Consider the following 16,370-nt stretch of genomic DNA (forward strand, 5'->3'; position numbering starts at 1 on the left):
CAATCCTTTCTGTGTCTGGGCCGGGTGAGGTTTCCTGTGCGTAATAAAATTAAACTGCAGGCTCCACCCCTGGGGTGCCCTTCTGTCAATTAGTTTAAGTTTCAGCTTTGCAACCATACTACCCCCGGAACCCAAAGAGTTTGTTTTCCCAGAAAATGCTTGGCGGGTAATGGCAATAACGCCGCCGGATCGCCTGTGGGATCGTCTTCGAACCTCCGACTTTCATTGTTGATAAATGAAAACATTTGTGGCAACAAATGCTTTGGCTGTGGTTCGTCTTGCGCCGGTACAAGAACTTTTCATATTAACCAGGCACCCTCCCCTCTTCAGAGCAGGGGGTGCCTGGTTTAATGCTCGGATCCTCCCATTGACTTCCATTATACACTAAGGTGCTTGATCATCACTAATGAGATCACCAAACTGGTCAGTCGTAGCCAGGTCGCCATCAGTGACATCGTACCTTATGCCTTCTTTCTGGAGCGTGCATTGCGTTGTGTCATTGATTAAGCCGTCGAGGAGCAGGAGTTGGAAGATGAGGAAGTCGCAATGCTGAATGAATTTCCAGGGGGGGCTAATTCATCTGAGACAAGTCAGCAGGAGTCTGAAGAGGAGTCAGAGGAGGATGGTGGCTGCGGGGAGGAGGAGGAGGAGCAAGAAGAGCAGGATTTAAACTTTTCGGGGATTCCTCAAGTTGTCCGTGGCTGGGGGGAGGAGACCAAGGACGAGATTCTCCTGGGTGATGAGCAGGAACAAGGGCGCTCCACCGCTTCCAATTTAGTGCAAATGGGGGCCTTCATGCTCCAGTGTTTGAAGAGGGACCCCCGTATAAAAAGCAAAAAGGTCAAGGACCTGTACTGGGTGGCAACATACTTAAACCCCCGGTACAAACACAAAATGGCAGACATGTTACCAGCATCACAGAGGGCTATCAGAATGCAGCATTTCCAGGCCATGTTGTGAGAAATGCTGCCTTCTGCTGTAACGGGCACTGGCAGAGGAATTTCCAACCACAGTGAAACAGGTGCGGGCACCAATCCTACCGCGCCTGCAAAAAGAGGGCAGCTTGAAGATGTGTTGGTCACTTCGAATATGAGATCATTCTTGCAGCCCACCCATCGACAGCCGTCCTCCGGATCCAACCTCAGGGAACGCCTAGACCTACAAATGTCCGACTACATTGGGTTAACAGCTGATGTGGACGCTCTGAGAAGTGAGGAACCCCTTGACTACTGGGTGTGTAGGCTTAACCTGTGGGCAGAGCTGGCACAATTTTCCATAGAACTCTTGGCTTGCCCCTCGTCGAATGTCCTGTCCGAAAGTACATTTAGCACAGCAGGGGGGATCGTGACCGATAAGCGTAGTCGCCTAGCTCATGACAGCGTGGACTACCTCACATTTCTAAAAATGAATGAGGCATGGATCTCGGAGGAATTCAACACCTGTGATGACCATGTGTGATTGAATTTCCTCATGCCAGCCCACACATATCCGCCACAACCTACAACAAAAAATGGTCCTTGTCTTATGTTTATACAGCAGCATAAAAGACCTTTTATGTCAGGTAAATGCTTAATTTTTGTGGCCTGTACTGGCCGAGAATTTTTATCCTGTGACTGCATAATGTCCCTCCAGCCACATAATCCCAAGTTCTTTGCTGTCAGGTGAATGCCTATCAGCTAATTTTTGGTGCCTGTACTGGCCGACAGTTACATTTTTGTCCTCTGGCCGCCTAATGTACCTCCAGCCACAGAATGCTACAAAGTTGTTTGCTGTCAGGTGAATGCCTGTTGGCTAATTATTGAGGCCTGTACTGGCCAACAGTTACATTTTTATCTTGTGACCGCCTAATGTACCTCCATTTACCTGCTATGTGTCTGCCTTATACTATAGCGTTACCATTTACCTGCTGCTGTCAGAGGTGTTTAAGTTTATGTTGCCCCGGTCTGGTAGTGGACCATTCCTGGGAACACATTCCTGCTAAGAACCTTCTGCTGTCTGTTCCTGCTGAGTTTTGTGGAGTTATGTGTAGGCCTTATATTCCTTTACCTGCTGATGCTGCTGTCTTTCCTGATCATGATTTGCCCTGGACTAAAGGGTCCTTACTGTAACCTTATAGTTTAAAATTACACCAAAACATAACAATATTTAAAAAACGAAAGCACACGTTATAAACGAAAAAACTATTTATGAACAATTTTGCAAAAATAACATGCCTTTATGGCAATTTTTTAAGTTGGTCCAACAGGTCTAGCACCTCCTGCATCCCAGTGCAGTGCTGGTCATCCAACTTTTGCACCTTCTGCACAAATGTGATGTGCTGCAGCTCCCTAATTTTCAGCTTCTGCGGCTCCCGGAGCTCCTTGATTGCTTTTTGGTGCTCCTGCTGCAATTTTATTTTTTTTTCAAATTTATTTTCTTAATTACTGTTAGGATAAAAAAAAATATAAAAATTACTTGCAATTCAGATTTAGAGCAAATTATTGCATTGTGTGGAGTATTTTTTATGTTGTCCCGTCATTGTTGGCCCTTTTAATGTTTATGTACATGTTATGGATACATAATCATATTGCTGTGTTCACATCTTTACCCTCCTGGCGGGGGCTGGTGACCTCCTCCACTTGAGCTGGGGCGGTGCTGGAGGGTCCCGCAGTTTCCGCCTCCATCTCCACCACTTCGCCAACCTCTGGTGGGGGTGGCGCATCCACATGATGGGAGGGTTTGGCACCCTCTCCCTCCTTCTCCTCCTCCGCAGAGACCTCCACCACTTCCAAATCCTCGGTGGAAGGCCTGCGGTGTACTGAGGGAATGGGAACATCTGTAATTACACAATATTCAGAATTTAGACAAACAACTCAGAAATCATAACTACTTTAAATATCCAGAAATTAAAATGTGGAGGGATCTGCATGGGATTAGGATTATCCCAATGGGGGTTTACGCTGGTTTTGGCAGTAAATTACCTACCAAAACAAGTGGTAAAGATTGCTAAAAATGGGCTGCTACTAGGTAGGATGAAGTAGCAGGGGATGGGTTAGGAAGGTGTCCTATAGTCTATAGTTGCTGGGTTATTGAAGTTTAGAGGACCCCAGCAACAATTAGGACATTGAATAAGGGGTTATTGGGTGGTGTTATGGTAGGTATATAATTGTAGTGGCTGCCAGCGTTATGCTGTTTGCCAAGCCGCATTTTGAAGATCTGTTGCCCGCCCACCCTCCCTGTTGATCTTTTTGTCACAGTCACTTTATTAGAAGGAGGGGTAGTCGCTTGCCGATAGGTGGCGAGTGGACTAGATGTTTTTATGGTATTTTTTCAAAGCTTATGGCTGGTCTATTCAGTGGTTAATATGTTTTATGGCCCACATGCCAGAACTACAGTTAGTATATACAATACATATTGAGGCAAATTTAGGGGGCCAACAGTTAAAAAATAAGAGTACCAGCTCTAACATCAAAAAACAAAACCTTATAGGTTTTGTGTTATTTTATTATTGGTTTATAAGGTTAGGTTACTGGGGTGTGTGTGTATGTGTGTGTGTGTGTGTGTATATATATATACACTGCTCAAAAAAATAAAGGGAACACTTAAACAACACAATGTAACTCCAAGTCAATCACACTTCTGTGAAATCAAACTGTCCACTTAGGAAGCAACACTGAGTGACAATCAATTTCACATGCTGTTGTGCAAATGGGATAGACAACAGGTGGAAATTATAGGCAATTAGCAAGACACCCCCAATAAAGGAGTGGTTCTGCAGGTGGTGACGACAGACCACTTCTCAGTTCCTATGCTTCCTGGCTGATGTTTTGGTCACTTTTAAATGCTGGCAGTGCTTTCACTCTAGTGGTAGCATGAGACGGAGTCTACAACCCACACAAGTGGCTCAGGTAGTGCAGCTTATCCAGGATGGCACATCAATGCGAGCTGTGGCAAGAAGGTTTGCTGTGTCTGTCAGCGTAGTGTCCAGAGCATGGAGGCGCTACCAGGAGACAGGCCAGTACATCAGGAGACGTGGAGGAGGCCGTATGAGGGCAACAACCTAGCAGCAGGACCGCTACCTCCACCTTTGTGCAAGGAGGAACAGGAGGAGCACTGCCAGAGCCCTGCAAAATGACCTCCAGCAGGCCACAAATGTGCATGTGTCTGCTCAAACAGTCAGAAACAGACTCCATGAGGGTGATATGAGGGCCCGACGTCCACAGGTGGGGGTTGTGCTTACAGCCCAACACCATGCAGGACGTTTGGCATTTGCCAGAGAACACCAAGATTGGCAAATTCGCCACTGGCGCCCTGTGCTCTTCACAGATGAAAGCAGGTTCACACTGAGCACATGTGACAGACGTGACAGAGTCTGGAGACGCCGTGGAGAACGTTCTGCTGCCTGCAACATCCTCCAGCATGACCGGTTTGGCATTGGGTCAGTAATGGTGTGGGGTGGCATTTCTTTGGAGGGCCACACAGCCCTCCATGTGCTCGCCAGAGGTAGCCTGACTGCCATTAGGTACCGAGATGAGATCCTCAGACCGCTTGTGAGACCATATGCTGGTGCAGATGGCCCTGGGTTCCTCCTAATGCAAGACAATGCTAGACCTCATGTGGCTGGAGTGTGTAAGCAGTTCCTGCAAGATGAAGGCATTGATGCTATGGACTGGCCCGCTCGTTCCCCAGACCTGAATCCAATTGAGCACATCTGGGACATCATGTCTCGCTCTATCCACCAACGTCACATTGCACCACAGACTGTCCAGGAGTTGGCAGATGCATTAGTCCAAGTCTGGGAGGAGATCCCCCAGGAGACCGTCCGCCACCTCATCAGGAGCATGCACAGGCGTTGTAGGGAGGTCATACAGGCATGTGGAGGCCACACACACTACTGAGCCTCATTTTGACTTGTTTTAAGGACATTACATCAAAGTTGGATCAGCCTGTAGTGTGTTTTTCCACTTTAATTTTGAGTGTGACTCCAAATCCAGACCTCCATGGGTTGAAAAATTTTATTTGCATTTTTTTATTTTTGTGTGATTTTGTTGTCAGCACATTCAACTATGTAAAGAACAAAGTATTTCAGAAGAATATTTAATTAACTCAGATCTAGGATGTGTTATTTTTGTGTTCCCTTTATTTTTTTGAGCAGTGTATATATATATATATATATATATATATATACAGTTGCAAGAAAAAGTATGTGAACCCTTTGGAATTATATGGATTTATGCACAAATTGGTCATAAATTTGTGATCTGATCTTCATCTAAGTCACAACAATAGACAATCACAGTCTGCTTAAACTAATAACACACAAAGAGTTAAATGTTACCATGTTTTTATTGAACACACCATGTAAATATTCACAGTGCAGGTGGAAAAAGTATGTGAACCCCTAGACTAATGACATCTCCAAGAGCTAATTGGAGTGAGGTGTCAGCCAACTGGAGTCCAATCAATGAGATGAGATTGGAGGTGTTGGTTACAGCTGCCCTGCCCTATAAAAAACACACACCAGTTCTGGGTTTGCTTTTCACAAGAAGCATTGCCTGATGTGAATGATGCCTCACACAAAAGAGCTCCCAGAAGACCTAATGTTTCCTGTAGTTGCAGATCAGAAGTGCACAATGGTCAGGAGTAATTCTTGACCATTCCTCTTTACAGAACTGTTTCAGTTCAGCAATATTCTTGGGATGTCTGGTGTGAATCGCTTTTTTGAGGTTATGCCACAGCATCTCAATCGGGTTGAAGTCAGGACTCTGACTGGGCCACTCCAGAAGGCGCATTTTCTTCTGTTTAAGCCATTCTGTTGTTGATTTACTTCTATGCTTTGGATCATTGTCCTGTTGCAACACCCATCTTCTGTTAAGCTTCAGCTGGTGGACAGATGGCCTTAAGTTCTCCTGCAAAATGTCTTGATAAACTTGGGAATTAATTTTTCCTTCGATGATAGCAATCCGTCCAGGCCCTGATGCAGCAAAGCAGCCCCAAACCATGATGCCCCCACCACCATACTTCACAGTTGGGATGAGGTTTTGATGTTGGTGTGCTGTGCCTCTTTCTCCACACATAGTGTTGTGTGTTTCTTCCAAACAACTCAACTTTGGTTTCATCTGTCCACAGAATATTTTGCCAGTACTGCTGTGGAACATCCAGGTGCTCTTGTGCAATCTGTAAACGTGCAGCAATGTTTTTTTTGGACAGCAGTGGCTTCCTCTGTGGTATTCTCCCATGAAATCCATTCTTGTTCAGTGTTTTACGTATCGTAGATTCACTAACAGGGATGTTAGCATATGCCAGAGACTTTTGTAAGTCTTTAACTGACACTCTAGGATTCTTCTTCATCTCATTGAGCAGTCTGCGCTGTGCTCTTGCAGTCATCTTTACAGGATGGCCACTCCTAGGGAGAGTAGCAGCAGTGCTGAAATTTCTCCATTTATAGACAATTGGTCTTACCGTGGACTGATGAACAGCAAGGCTTTTGGAGATACTTTTAAAACCCTTTCCAGCTTTATGCAAGTCAACAATTCTTAATCGTAGGTCTTCTGGGAGCTCTTTTGTGCGAGGCATCATTCACAACAGGCAATGCTTCTTGTGAAAAGCAAACCCAGAACTGGTGTGTGTTTTTTATAGGGCAGGACAGCTGTAACCAACACCTCCAATCTCATCTCATTGATCGGACTCCAGTTGGCTGACACCTCACTCCAATTAGCTCTTGGAGATATCTTTAGTCTAGGGGTTCACATACTTTTTCCACCTGCACTGTGAATATTTACATGGTGTGTTCAATAAAAACATGGTAACATTTAATTCTTTGTGTGTTATTAGTTTAAGCAGACTGTGATTGTCTATTGTTGTAACTTAGATGAACATCAGATCACATTTTATGACCAATTTGTGCAGAAATTCATATCATTCCAAAGGGTTCACATACTTTTTATTGCAACTGTATATATATTAGGCCTGCACGATATATCACCAAAGCAATCGTATCACGATAATCGCCGATTGCCATCCACAGATCCCCATAACAGTGCCATCCACAGATCCCCATAGCAGTGCCAACCACAGATCCCCATAACAGTGCCATCTACAGATCCCCCATAACAATGTCATACCCAGACCACCATTAGTTCAAAATCCACCAAAAGCACACCTTCTGGTTCAAAATCTTTTCTTATTTTCTCCTCAAAAACCTAGGTGCGTCTTATAATCAGGTGCGTTTTATAAAGCAAAAAAATACGGTACCTGTGGCGTCGTCAGCAGTTCATACGGGAAAATCCAAGCAAATAGACCTCTAGCACAATTCCCTTAAAATATCACATCGCATATCGTTATCGCAATTTTTAGGGCCCTAATCGCAATCGCACAAAATTCCCATATCGTGCAGCCCTAACATATATAATCTATAATCCCATGCAAATTAAGTGTAATCAGCCCATTCCATCATAAATCTCTACCTCGCTGTGTATATATATACTGTATATATATATATATATATATATAGTGTAAAACAAAACATGCAGTGCAACAGCTCTCTGCAAACCAAATAAAGTTCAAATATGCATAATAATAGCTAGTGCTATACTTATAAATTAGAGATGCTTGGCAAATCATTTTGTACAAAATTATTTGAGCCCGTCTGCCGCACGTCAAGGCGATCTCTGTAAGATGGGTTCCTAACACTAAATTCCACCTGTTATGTGCCATGATGACGGCTACCATACATTTTAGGGAGTGTAGGTTCCACATGCATGCTGGGCCCGCTTTAATTTCAGTCATCTTTGGTGACAAAATGGCCTTCATTATATCCAAGGAATGCAGGTACCAACATATATATATACTCATGGCGAGATAGAGATGTATGATGTAAATGGTAATGTGCTACGTGTCACACCAGGTACTAAGTAATCATTTGTAAAGGGATGAAATACTTATACACTAACTGTGTATATACATTACAGAGTGTTGGCGAGATATACAAAAGTAATGTACGCATTGTACCTGGGCATGTTCGGTCTCAGATCTCTCTGATACGCTCTGAATTTATCCGGTTTAAATCGGACCATTTTCTTTTATAAGGGCCATTCTGTGGTGCTTAACTTTGAACTTCCGCAACAGCTCGTAGCCTAGTATTAAAAATAATGTCCTCAACAAAACAGCAAAAAGTATTTAAGTCTTTGAAGTGGAAATATTAGATTTACTGTTACGGTTAGATCGGATTGTATTGCGATTGTATGTGTGTGGGGTCTGAATGAGCAATCGGATATTGTCCAGCTGAGCAGAGATGTACCTGTCTAGTGAAGTGACTGTACGGTATGGGGTGTAAAGCTGGTTCGTCTCCCCGTGGTCCACCCTGGGTAACTCTAAATGAACCAGCAAATACTGGCGGTCTGACAAATAAAGCTTCTCATGAGTCCTGACCAACAGGACACAAACTATAATCTATAAGACTGTGTGTGTGGTATATAGTGTGCGGCAGAAAATTGGATGTGCAATGTGAATGTGAGAGATATTTCTCTGCTGTCCATAAATACATGCTACAGACATAGTGCTGTGATGTTACAACAATAATTAGTGCACCAATCACTAATATCTACTAAGACCTTATAAAATGTAAAGTTGTGTGTACTGCAAAAAAAATATAAAAAATCGCATCATTAGGGATTTTCACAATGGCGCATTTTTTTTAAACACTCTATCTGCATATAAAATGATTGTTCTGACATGCATGTGAAATGTAATCAAATACACTGCTTTAATGCCAAATTACTTACAGTGATCAGGAGTTCTTCCTCAACGTCGCGAACATTGCTGCCAACCATCTTTTCTGATTGCATCCAACTTCGGGTTGGTGGAAACCAGTTGCTGTAGTAGGCCATGCCAATTTAGCGCATCTGCGGAAATTACATTGCCGATATTTCGGAATGAAAAAAATAATGAATAGAGATCACAAATTCGCATAATACATCTGATATGTCACTGTCCATGTTGTGGGACGATTTGTGCACTTCTAGTAATTATTTGGTGGCTGCAAATACGACCTGAAGGTTTTTCAGGTTCGCCTGCCATTCAAGTCTATGGGTGCCCATCTCGGCCAATGTTTGTCCATCACTGCTGCAGAACACTATTATCAGCAGCTGACACATTAAAAAAAGCCTACACTGCGGAGCCATGTGATGGCGTCCTGGGAGTGCAAGATGTGACCATGCATGGTGGATGGCTCGGTCCAGAAACATTTGCAGTCTGCTTTTTGCCTCCTGTGCACTGCGAGTTCTGTCTGCTTCTCCTCCTTCTCCTCCCTATCTGCTGCTCTGTCTCTCCCTCTGAACTCCCCTCCTCTTCCTCTCTTGTGGGCACCCACATGACGTCCATCAACACGTCATCATCGTCACCTTCACCACCACTGACATTGGAAATGTCGGAGTAGGCAGCAACAGCGGGGATCACCCTCCTTGGGCTGATCTGGGTACTGTCTCAGACCGCTGGGTGGCGGCCGTTGCTACCTCCTCTTCCTCATCCGAAGCCAAGAATGGCTGCGCATCGGTAAGGTCTAGGAATGGATGGGAAAATAATTCCTCTGACTCGAGTGGAGGGGCTATGGTGATGGTGGTGTCTTTGGGGATGCAAACAGGATAGAGTGAGGAGGGTGCAGATACAGACGATGAGGAGGGTGCAGAAGCGGGAGGCTGAGTGAGCCACTCAACCAACTCTGGTGCGCCCTTTGACGTTATCTCACACGCCTTCTCCAACTTCCCACTTAGGCTCCAGACTAGTGCACCTGCCCGGCACCTACCATCCCTGCGGAACGGTCTGCCTCTTCCTCTGCCTGTAATTTTCTAAATGACCCTCTGCCTAAGTCCGTAGAGAAGAGCAGTATTTGTGGAAGAAGGTGTATTGCAGCCCTCAATCAGTATTTGGTAGAAAAAGGTATATAGCAATAGCACCCCTCAATCAGTATTTTGTGGAAGTAGGTATATGGCAACCCTCAATCAGTATTTGGCAGAAACAGGTATATAGCACCCCTCAATCAGTATTTGGCGGAAACAGGTATATGGCACCCCTCAATCAGTATTTTGTGGAAAAAGGTATATGGCACCCCTCAATAAGTATTTTGTGGAAACAGGTGTATCACAGCCCTCAATCAGTATTTGGTGGAAGAAGGTATATAGCAATAGCACCCCTCAATCAGAATTTTGCGGAAGAAGGTATATGGCACCCTCAATCAGTTTTTCTCGGAAACAGGTGTATAGCACCCCTCAATCAGTACTTGGCGGAAACTGGTATATGGCACACCTCAATCAGTATTTTGTAGAAGCAGGTGTATCATAGCCCTCAATCTGCATTTAGTGGAAGAAAGTATATAGCAATAGCACCCCTCAATCAGTATTTTGTGGAAGAAGGTATATAGCACCCCTCAATCAGTTTTTGGTGGAAACAGGTGTATAGCACCCCTCAATCAGTATTTGGCAGAAACTGGTATATGGCACACCTCAATCAGTATTTTGTGGAAGCAGGTGTATCGCAGCCCTCAATCAGTATTTTGTGGAAGAAGGTATATAGCAATAGCACACGTCAATCAATATTTTGTGGAAGAAGGTATATGGCACCACTCAATCAGTATTTTGTGGAAGCAGGTGTATCGCAGCCCTCAATCAGTATTTGGTGGAAGAAGGTATATAGCAATAGCACACGTCAATCAATATTTTGTGGAAGAAGGTATATGGCACCACTCAATCAGTATTTGGCAGAAACAGGTATATAGCACTACTCAATCAGTATTTTGTGGAAGCAAGTGTATCACAGCCCTCAATCAGGATTTTCTGGAAGAAGGTATATCGCAGCCCTCAAACTGTTTTTTGGGAGCAACAGGTATATCACACCCGTTGCAATTAGTTACTCCAATAGCATTTATCCCTCTATCTAGCTGCGGTATTGCAGCAGAACCTCACACAACTGCTGCATAATACAAATACACCATAATTAGGGTTGAGCGAATCTGAACTGTAAAGTTCAGGTTCGTACCGAACTTTAGGGTTTTTGCACCCGGACCCGAACCCAAACATTTTTGTAAAAATTTGGGTTTTAAGTTCGGTATTCGGTGATTTAATAATGCTTGTTGGAAGGCTGCAGGGCAGCCAATCAACAAGCTTTTAACTAGTGTGCCCTTAGAAGCCATCACAGCCATGCCTACTAATGGCATGGCTTTGATTAGCCAAGTGCAGCATGTGACCCAGCCTGGAGTAGCGCCACACGTCACTCTGCTCTTACTAGTTGTAGGGATAGGATGCTGCTGCTGTGAGGGAGAGATTAGGAAAGACTCTGATATCTGCACTTGGTGTGAAGTCAGCCATCTACAGCATTTTTTGTTTTTGGGGTGCAATATAACATTTTTGTACTTTGCCCTGAGCCCAGTGAGACTGAAAAAAAGTTTTAATCTGTCTGTTAGGTGGGCGTCGGTGGCCATTTTGTGCAACAGCAGTGCACCAGCACTGCATATGTGCCAGGGACAATCATTTAATCCTGTTCTTGTAGTTCAGTGGCCGACATATACCCATTTTTAAAGTGCACCTGCACTGCATATGTGCCAGTGGGAGGGAAAATAATACCATCTGTGATTTCAGGGATCCAGGGGGTGACTATTCCCCATTTTTTTCTGTAAAGTACCCCTTTGCTGCATTTCTGAGAGTGAAATATAATCAGTTAAATCCATCTGTTCCATTGTGGGGTGACATATTTAAATTTTTTGTTGTAAAGTACCTCTGAGGCCTGCACTGCATATGTGACAGACAGTCACATAAATTCAGCAAATCCATCTGTTCCATTGTAGGGGTGACATATCCACAATATTTTATGTGAAAAAAAAAACTGTGCTTATTATGTGAGATTGAAATATAATCTCAGTTAATTCCATCTGTTTCATTTAGGGTTAAAAAAAAAAAAACTTTAGTTTTGGGCAATAAAGTACCTTTTTGCCCTGTACTGCATTTCTGACAGTCCAATAAAACAGTCAAATACTGCAGTTACATTTTTTGCTTAAAAATTCACATTTTTGTTGCTATAAAGTACATTTGCGGCCTACGCTGCATTCCTGTTAGTCAAATAAAACCATTAAATACCGCTGTTACATTTTTGGGCTTCAAATTCCCATTTTTTTGTGTAAAGTACCTCTGAGGCCTGCACATGTGACAGGCAGGCACATAAATTCAGCAAATCCATCTGTTCCATTGTAGGAGTGACATATCCACCATTTTTTATGCAAGAAACCCTTGTGCCTCATCTGTGAGAGTGAAATATAATCTCAGTTAAATCCATTTGTTTCATTTAGGGTTAAAAAAAAACTTTTTTTGGGCAATAAAGTACCTTTTTGCCCTGTGCTGCATTTCTGACAGTCCAATAAAACCGTCAAATACTGCAGTTACATTTTTTGCTGAAAAATTACATTTTTTGTTGCTATAAAGTACATTTGCGGCCTATGCTGCGTTCCTGTCAGTCAAATAAAACCATTAAATACCGCTGTTACATTTTTGGGCTTCAAATTCCCATTTTTGGGTGTAAAGTACCTCTGAGGCCTGCACATGTGACAGGCAGGCACATAAATTCAATCTGTTCCATTGTAGGGGTGACATATCCACAATTTTTTATGTAAGAAACCCCTGTGCTTCATCTGTGAGAGTGAAATATAATCTCAGTTAAATCCATCTGTTTCATTTAGGGTTAAAATAAAAACTTTTTGGGAGCAATAAAGTACCTTTTTGCCCTGTGCTGCATTTCTGGTAGTTAAAGAAATACAGTTAAATCCATCTGTTTCATTGTGTGTACCTTTGCTGTCTGCACTGCATAGCAGACCGGGAAATAAGTTTAAAAAACTCATCTGTTCCATTGTTGGGTGACATTAACCCATTTTGGCCGTCAAAAAACTCCTGCTCTGCATTGTTCACAAGGAACTTAATTTAGTAAAAACGTCTGTTACTTCGGTGGGTGACCGCAAAAAAGGAGAAGAGCGTCAAAAAAGGGATGTGACCCTGGTCATGGTGCTTCTGGTGTTGGTGGAGCTCCTGTTGCAGGGAGAGGACGTGGTCGATCTGTGCCAGCTACAAGCCAAAGTGAAACACATTCCTCAGGTTCGAGTAGATGACAGGACCTTCAGCGCTATTTGGTAGGGACGAATGTGGCTCTACGAATGGTGAGGCCAGAACAAGTATAGGCGATAGTAGATTGGGTGGCTGACAGTGCCTCCAGTTCCTTCACATTGTCTCCCACCCAGTCCCCTGCTGAAAGATCAGAGTTGGCAACTGCAGCCCATGGCCATCAGTCTTTCACCTCACCCCCTTGCAAATCATCCAAGCAGTCTGAGCCCTAAGTCATGCAGCAGTCTCTTCTGCTTTTTGATGACTCTGCTGGAAGAGATTGAGTGCACTGATTCCCAACCACTTATGTTTCAGGATGAGTACATGGGAGGACCACCGCAGCACGTCTTGGATGATGACAAAACACAGGTGCCAACCGCTGCGGCTTTCTGCAGTCTGCAGACCGACAAGGAGGGCAGGGGTGAAGACTGGGTGGAAGATGATGCAGAGGACGATGAGGGCCTCGACCCCACATGGAATCAAGATCATGCGAGTGACCTGTGTAGTTCCGAGGAAAAGGTGGTGGTCGCACAGAGACACCAGCACAGCAAAAGATGGAGCAGGGTGCAAAAGCGGAGCGGCCGTCCCCCAGACAGTACACCTGCTACTGCCCACCTCACCAAGGGACTGAGCACACCAAAACCAGCTCCAAGGAGTTCCCTAGCGTGGCAGTTCTTCAGAAAATGTGCTGACGACAAGACACGAGTGGTTTGCACGCTGTGCAATCAGAGCCTGCATGACCAGGCATCTAAGTGCAAAGCACGAGCTGCAGTGGTGTAGACACCTCAAAAACCAAGAAAGGTCTCTGGCTCCTCCTGCTTCCTCTTATGCTGCAGTCTCGGCCTCTTCATCTCCCTCCGGAGTGACAGTGGCACCTGCCACCTCGCAAACAGAGGATGTGGCAGCAACGCCATTACCTAGGTCACCAAGCATCTCCACAAAGTCCCATGGAAGCATTCAACTGTCTATCTCCCAAATACTGGAGTGAAAGAGGACGTACCCCCCTACCCACCCTCGATCCCTGGCCCTGAATGCCAGCATTTCCAAATTCCTGGCCTTTGAAATGCTGTCATTACGTCTGGTGGACACGGACAGTTTTAAGAATCTGATGGCGGTGGCTGTCCCACAGTATGTTGTGCCCAGCGCCTCTACTTTTCCAGGCGAGCTATCCCTTCCCTGCACAACCAAGTGGGGGACAAAATCAGGTATGCACTGCGCAACGCCATGTGTGGCAAGGTCCACATAACTACGGATACGTGGACCAGTAAGCAGGGTCAGGGATTTTATATCTCCCTAATAGCACACTGGGTAAATGCAGTGGCGGCTGGGCCTGAGGCGGATAGCAGTTTGACGCATGTCCTTTCACCACCGAGGGATGCAGGGCGTTTCTCTTTGCCTACTGTTGCTTCCTCCTCCTACTCCTCTTCCTAATCCTCTACTGCCTCCTCATCCGGTCAGCATATCACCTTTACCACCAACTTCAGCACAGCCAGGGGTAAATGACAGCAGGCAATTTTCAAACTTATCTGTTTGGGTAACAAACCCCACACTGCGCAGGAGCTGTGGACGGGCATGGAACAACAGACCGATGAGTGGTTGTTGCCAGTGAGCCTCAAGCCCGGCCTGGTGGTGTGCGATAATGGGCAAAATCTCATAGCAGCTCTGGGCCTAGCTGGTTTGATGGACATGCCTGCTGCGTGTGCTGAATTTGGTGGTGCAGAAATTCCTGAGAAATTACCCCAATATGTCAGAGCTGCTGCAGAAAGTGCGCGCCGTCTGTTCTTACTCTGCTTCTGTTCGCCTCTCTGCGCTGCAGTGTAACTTCGGCCTTCCCGCTCACCGCCTCATATGCAACATGCCCACAAGGTGGAACTCCACCTTGCACATGCTGGCCAGACTGTGCGAGCAGCAGCAGGAGATAGTGAAGTTTCAGCTGCAGCACGCATGGGTGAGTCGCTCTGCTGAACAGCACCACTTCACCACCATAGAGTGGGCCTCCATGCGAGACCTGTGAGCCTTGTTGCCCTGTTTCAATTGCTCCACCAACATGGCCAGTGCCGATGATGCCGTTCTCAACGTTACTATCCCACTTCTATTTCTCCTTGAAAAAACGCTTCGGGCGATGATGGAAGAGGATGTGGCACAGGAGGAGGAGGAAGAGTGATCATTTACAAGGGTTTCAGGCCAGTCATTCACAAGTGGCTCCGAGGGTGGGTTCCTGCACCAACATACGCCAGGTACACAATTGTCAAGCCAGGGCATAGTTCTGGAGGATGACGAGGTGGAGGATGAAGAGGAGGAGATGGAGGAGGAGGAACCGTGTTCACAGCAGGGTGGCACCCAAACCAGCTCATGGGCATCAATGGTGCGTGGCTAGGGGGATACAGAGGACACAGACAATACACCTCCACACAAAGGACAGCTTGTCGTTGCATCTGGGCAGCCTGGCACACATGAGCGATTACAGGGTCAGCTCACCTGGAGGCCCACAACTCATGCTGCCTTGCTTTGAAGTAGTAGCCATAGTCATTTATCAGTCTCCCTCTTTGAAATTGAACAATGATTCCCCGTTACCCGTGGTCACCATGTTAGGCGCATAAAAGAATATCGAAAGTTGACAGGGAAGATATCCAATTGGATCGTGGACGTCAAGGGGACGTGCGACATGGTGGAACAGTATGTGTGCATACGTCTACACGTACTGACTGATGGGTCTGTCCCCTTCAACTTCTGGGTCTCCAAATTGGGCACATGGCCTGAGCTTGCCCTTTATGCCTTGGAGGTGCTTGCCTGCCCTGCAGCCAGTGTATTGGCTGAACGTTTGTTTAGCATGGCAGGAGGGGGTTATCACAGACAAGCGCAGCCGCCTGTCCACAGCCAATGTGGACAAGCTCACGTTCATTAAAATGAACCAGGCAGGGATCCCATAGGGCTCACCCAGCCATTGTTGTACTCCAGCACACTTTCTCTTTGTTTTATTTTTTATATTTCCCAATGTTTTGGGGTCTACCCAAATGTAAACAAAAATAAAATAAAAATAATAATAAAATAAAAAACAAAACCAAAAACCAGTGTTGGCTACCTCCTCCTCCTCCACCGCCGCTTCCGCCTACACCACCACATCCACCGCCTCCTCAACCTCCTACTCCATATGGACCTCCTCCTCCTAGATCAATATTATTATTTTTTATTTTTACGTATTTTATGTTATTTTAAGTCATTTCCCTATCCACTTTTGTTTGCATAGCACTTGCC

The sequence above is a fragment of the Bufo bufo genome, chromosome 3, assembly GCF_905171765.1.
Source record: "Bufo bufo chromosome 3, aBufBuf1.1, whole genome shotgun sequence".
Classification (NCBI taxonomy): Eukaryota; Metazoa; Chordata; class Amphibia; order Anura; family Bufonidae; genus Bufo; species Bufo bufo.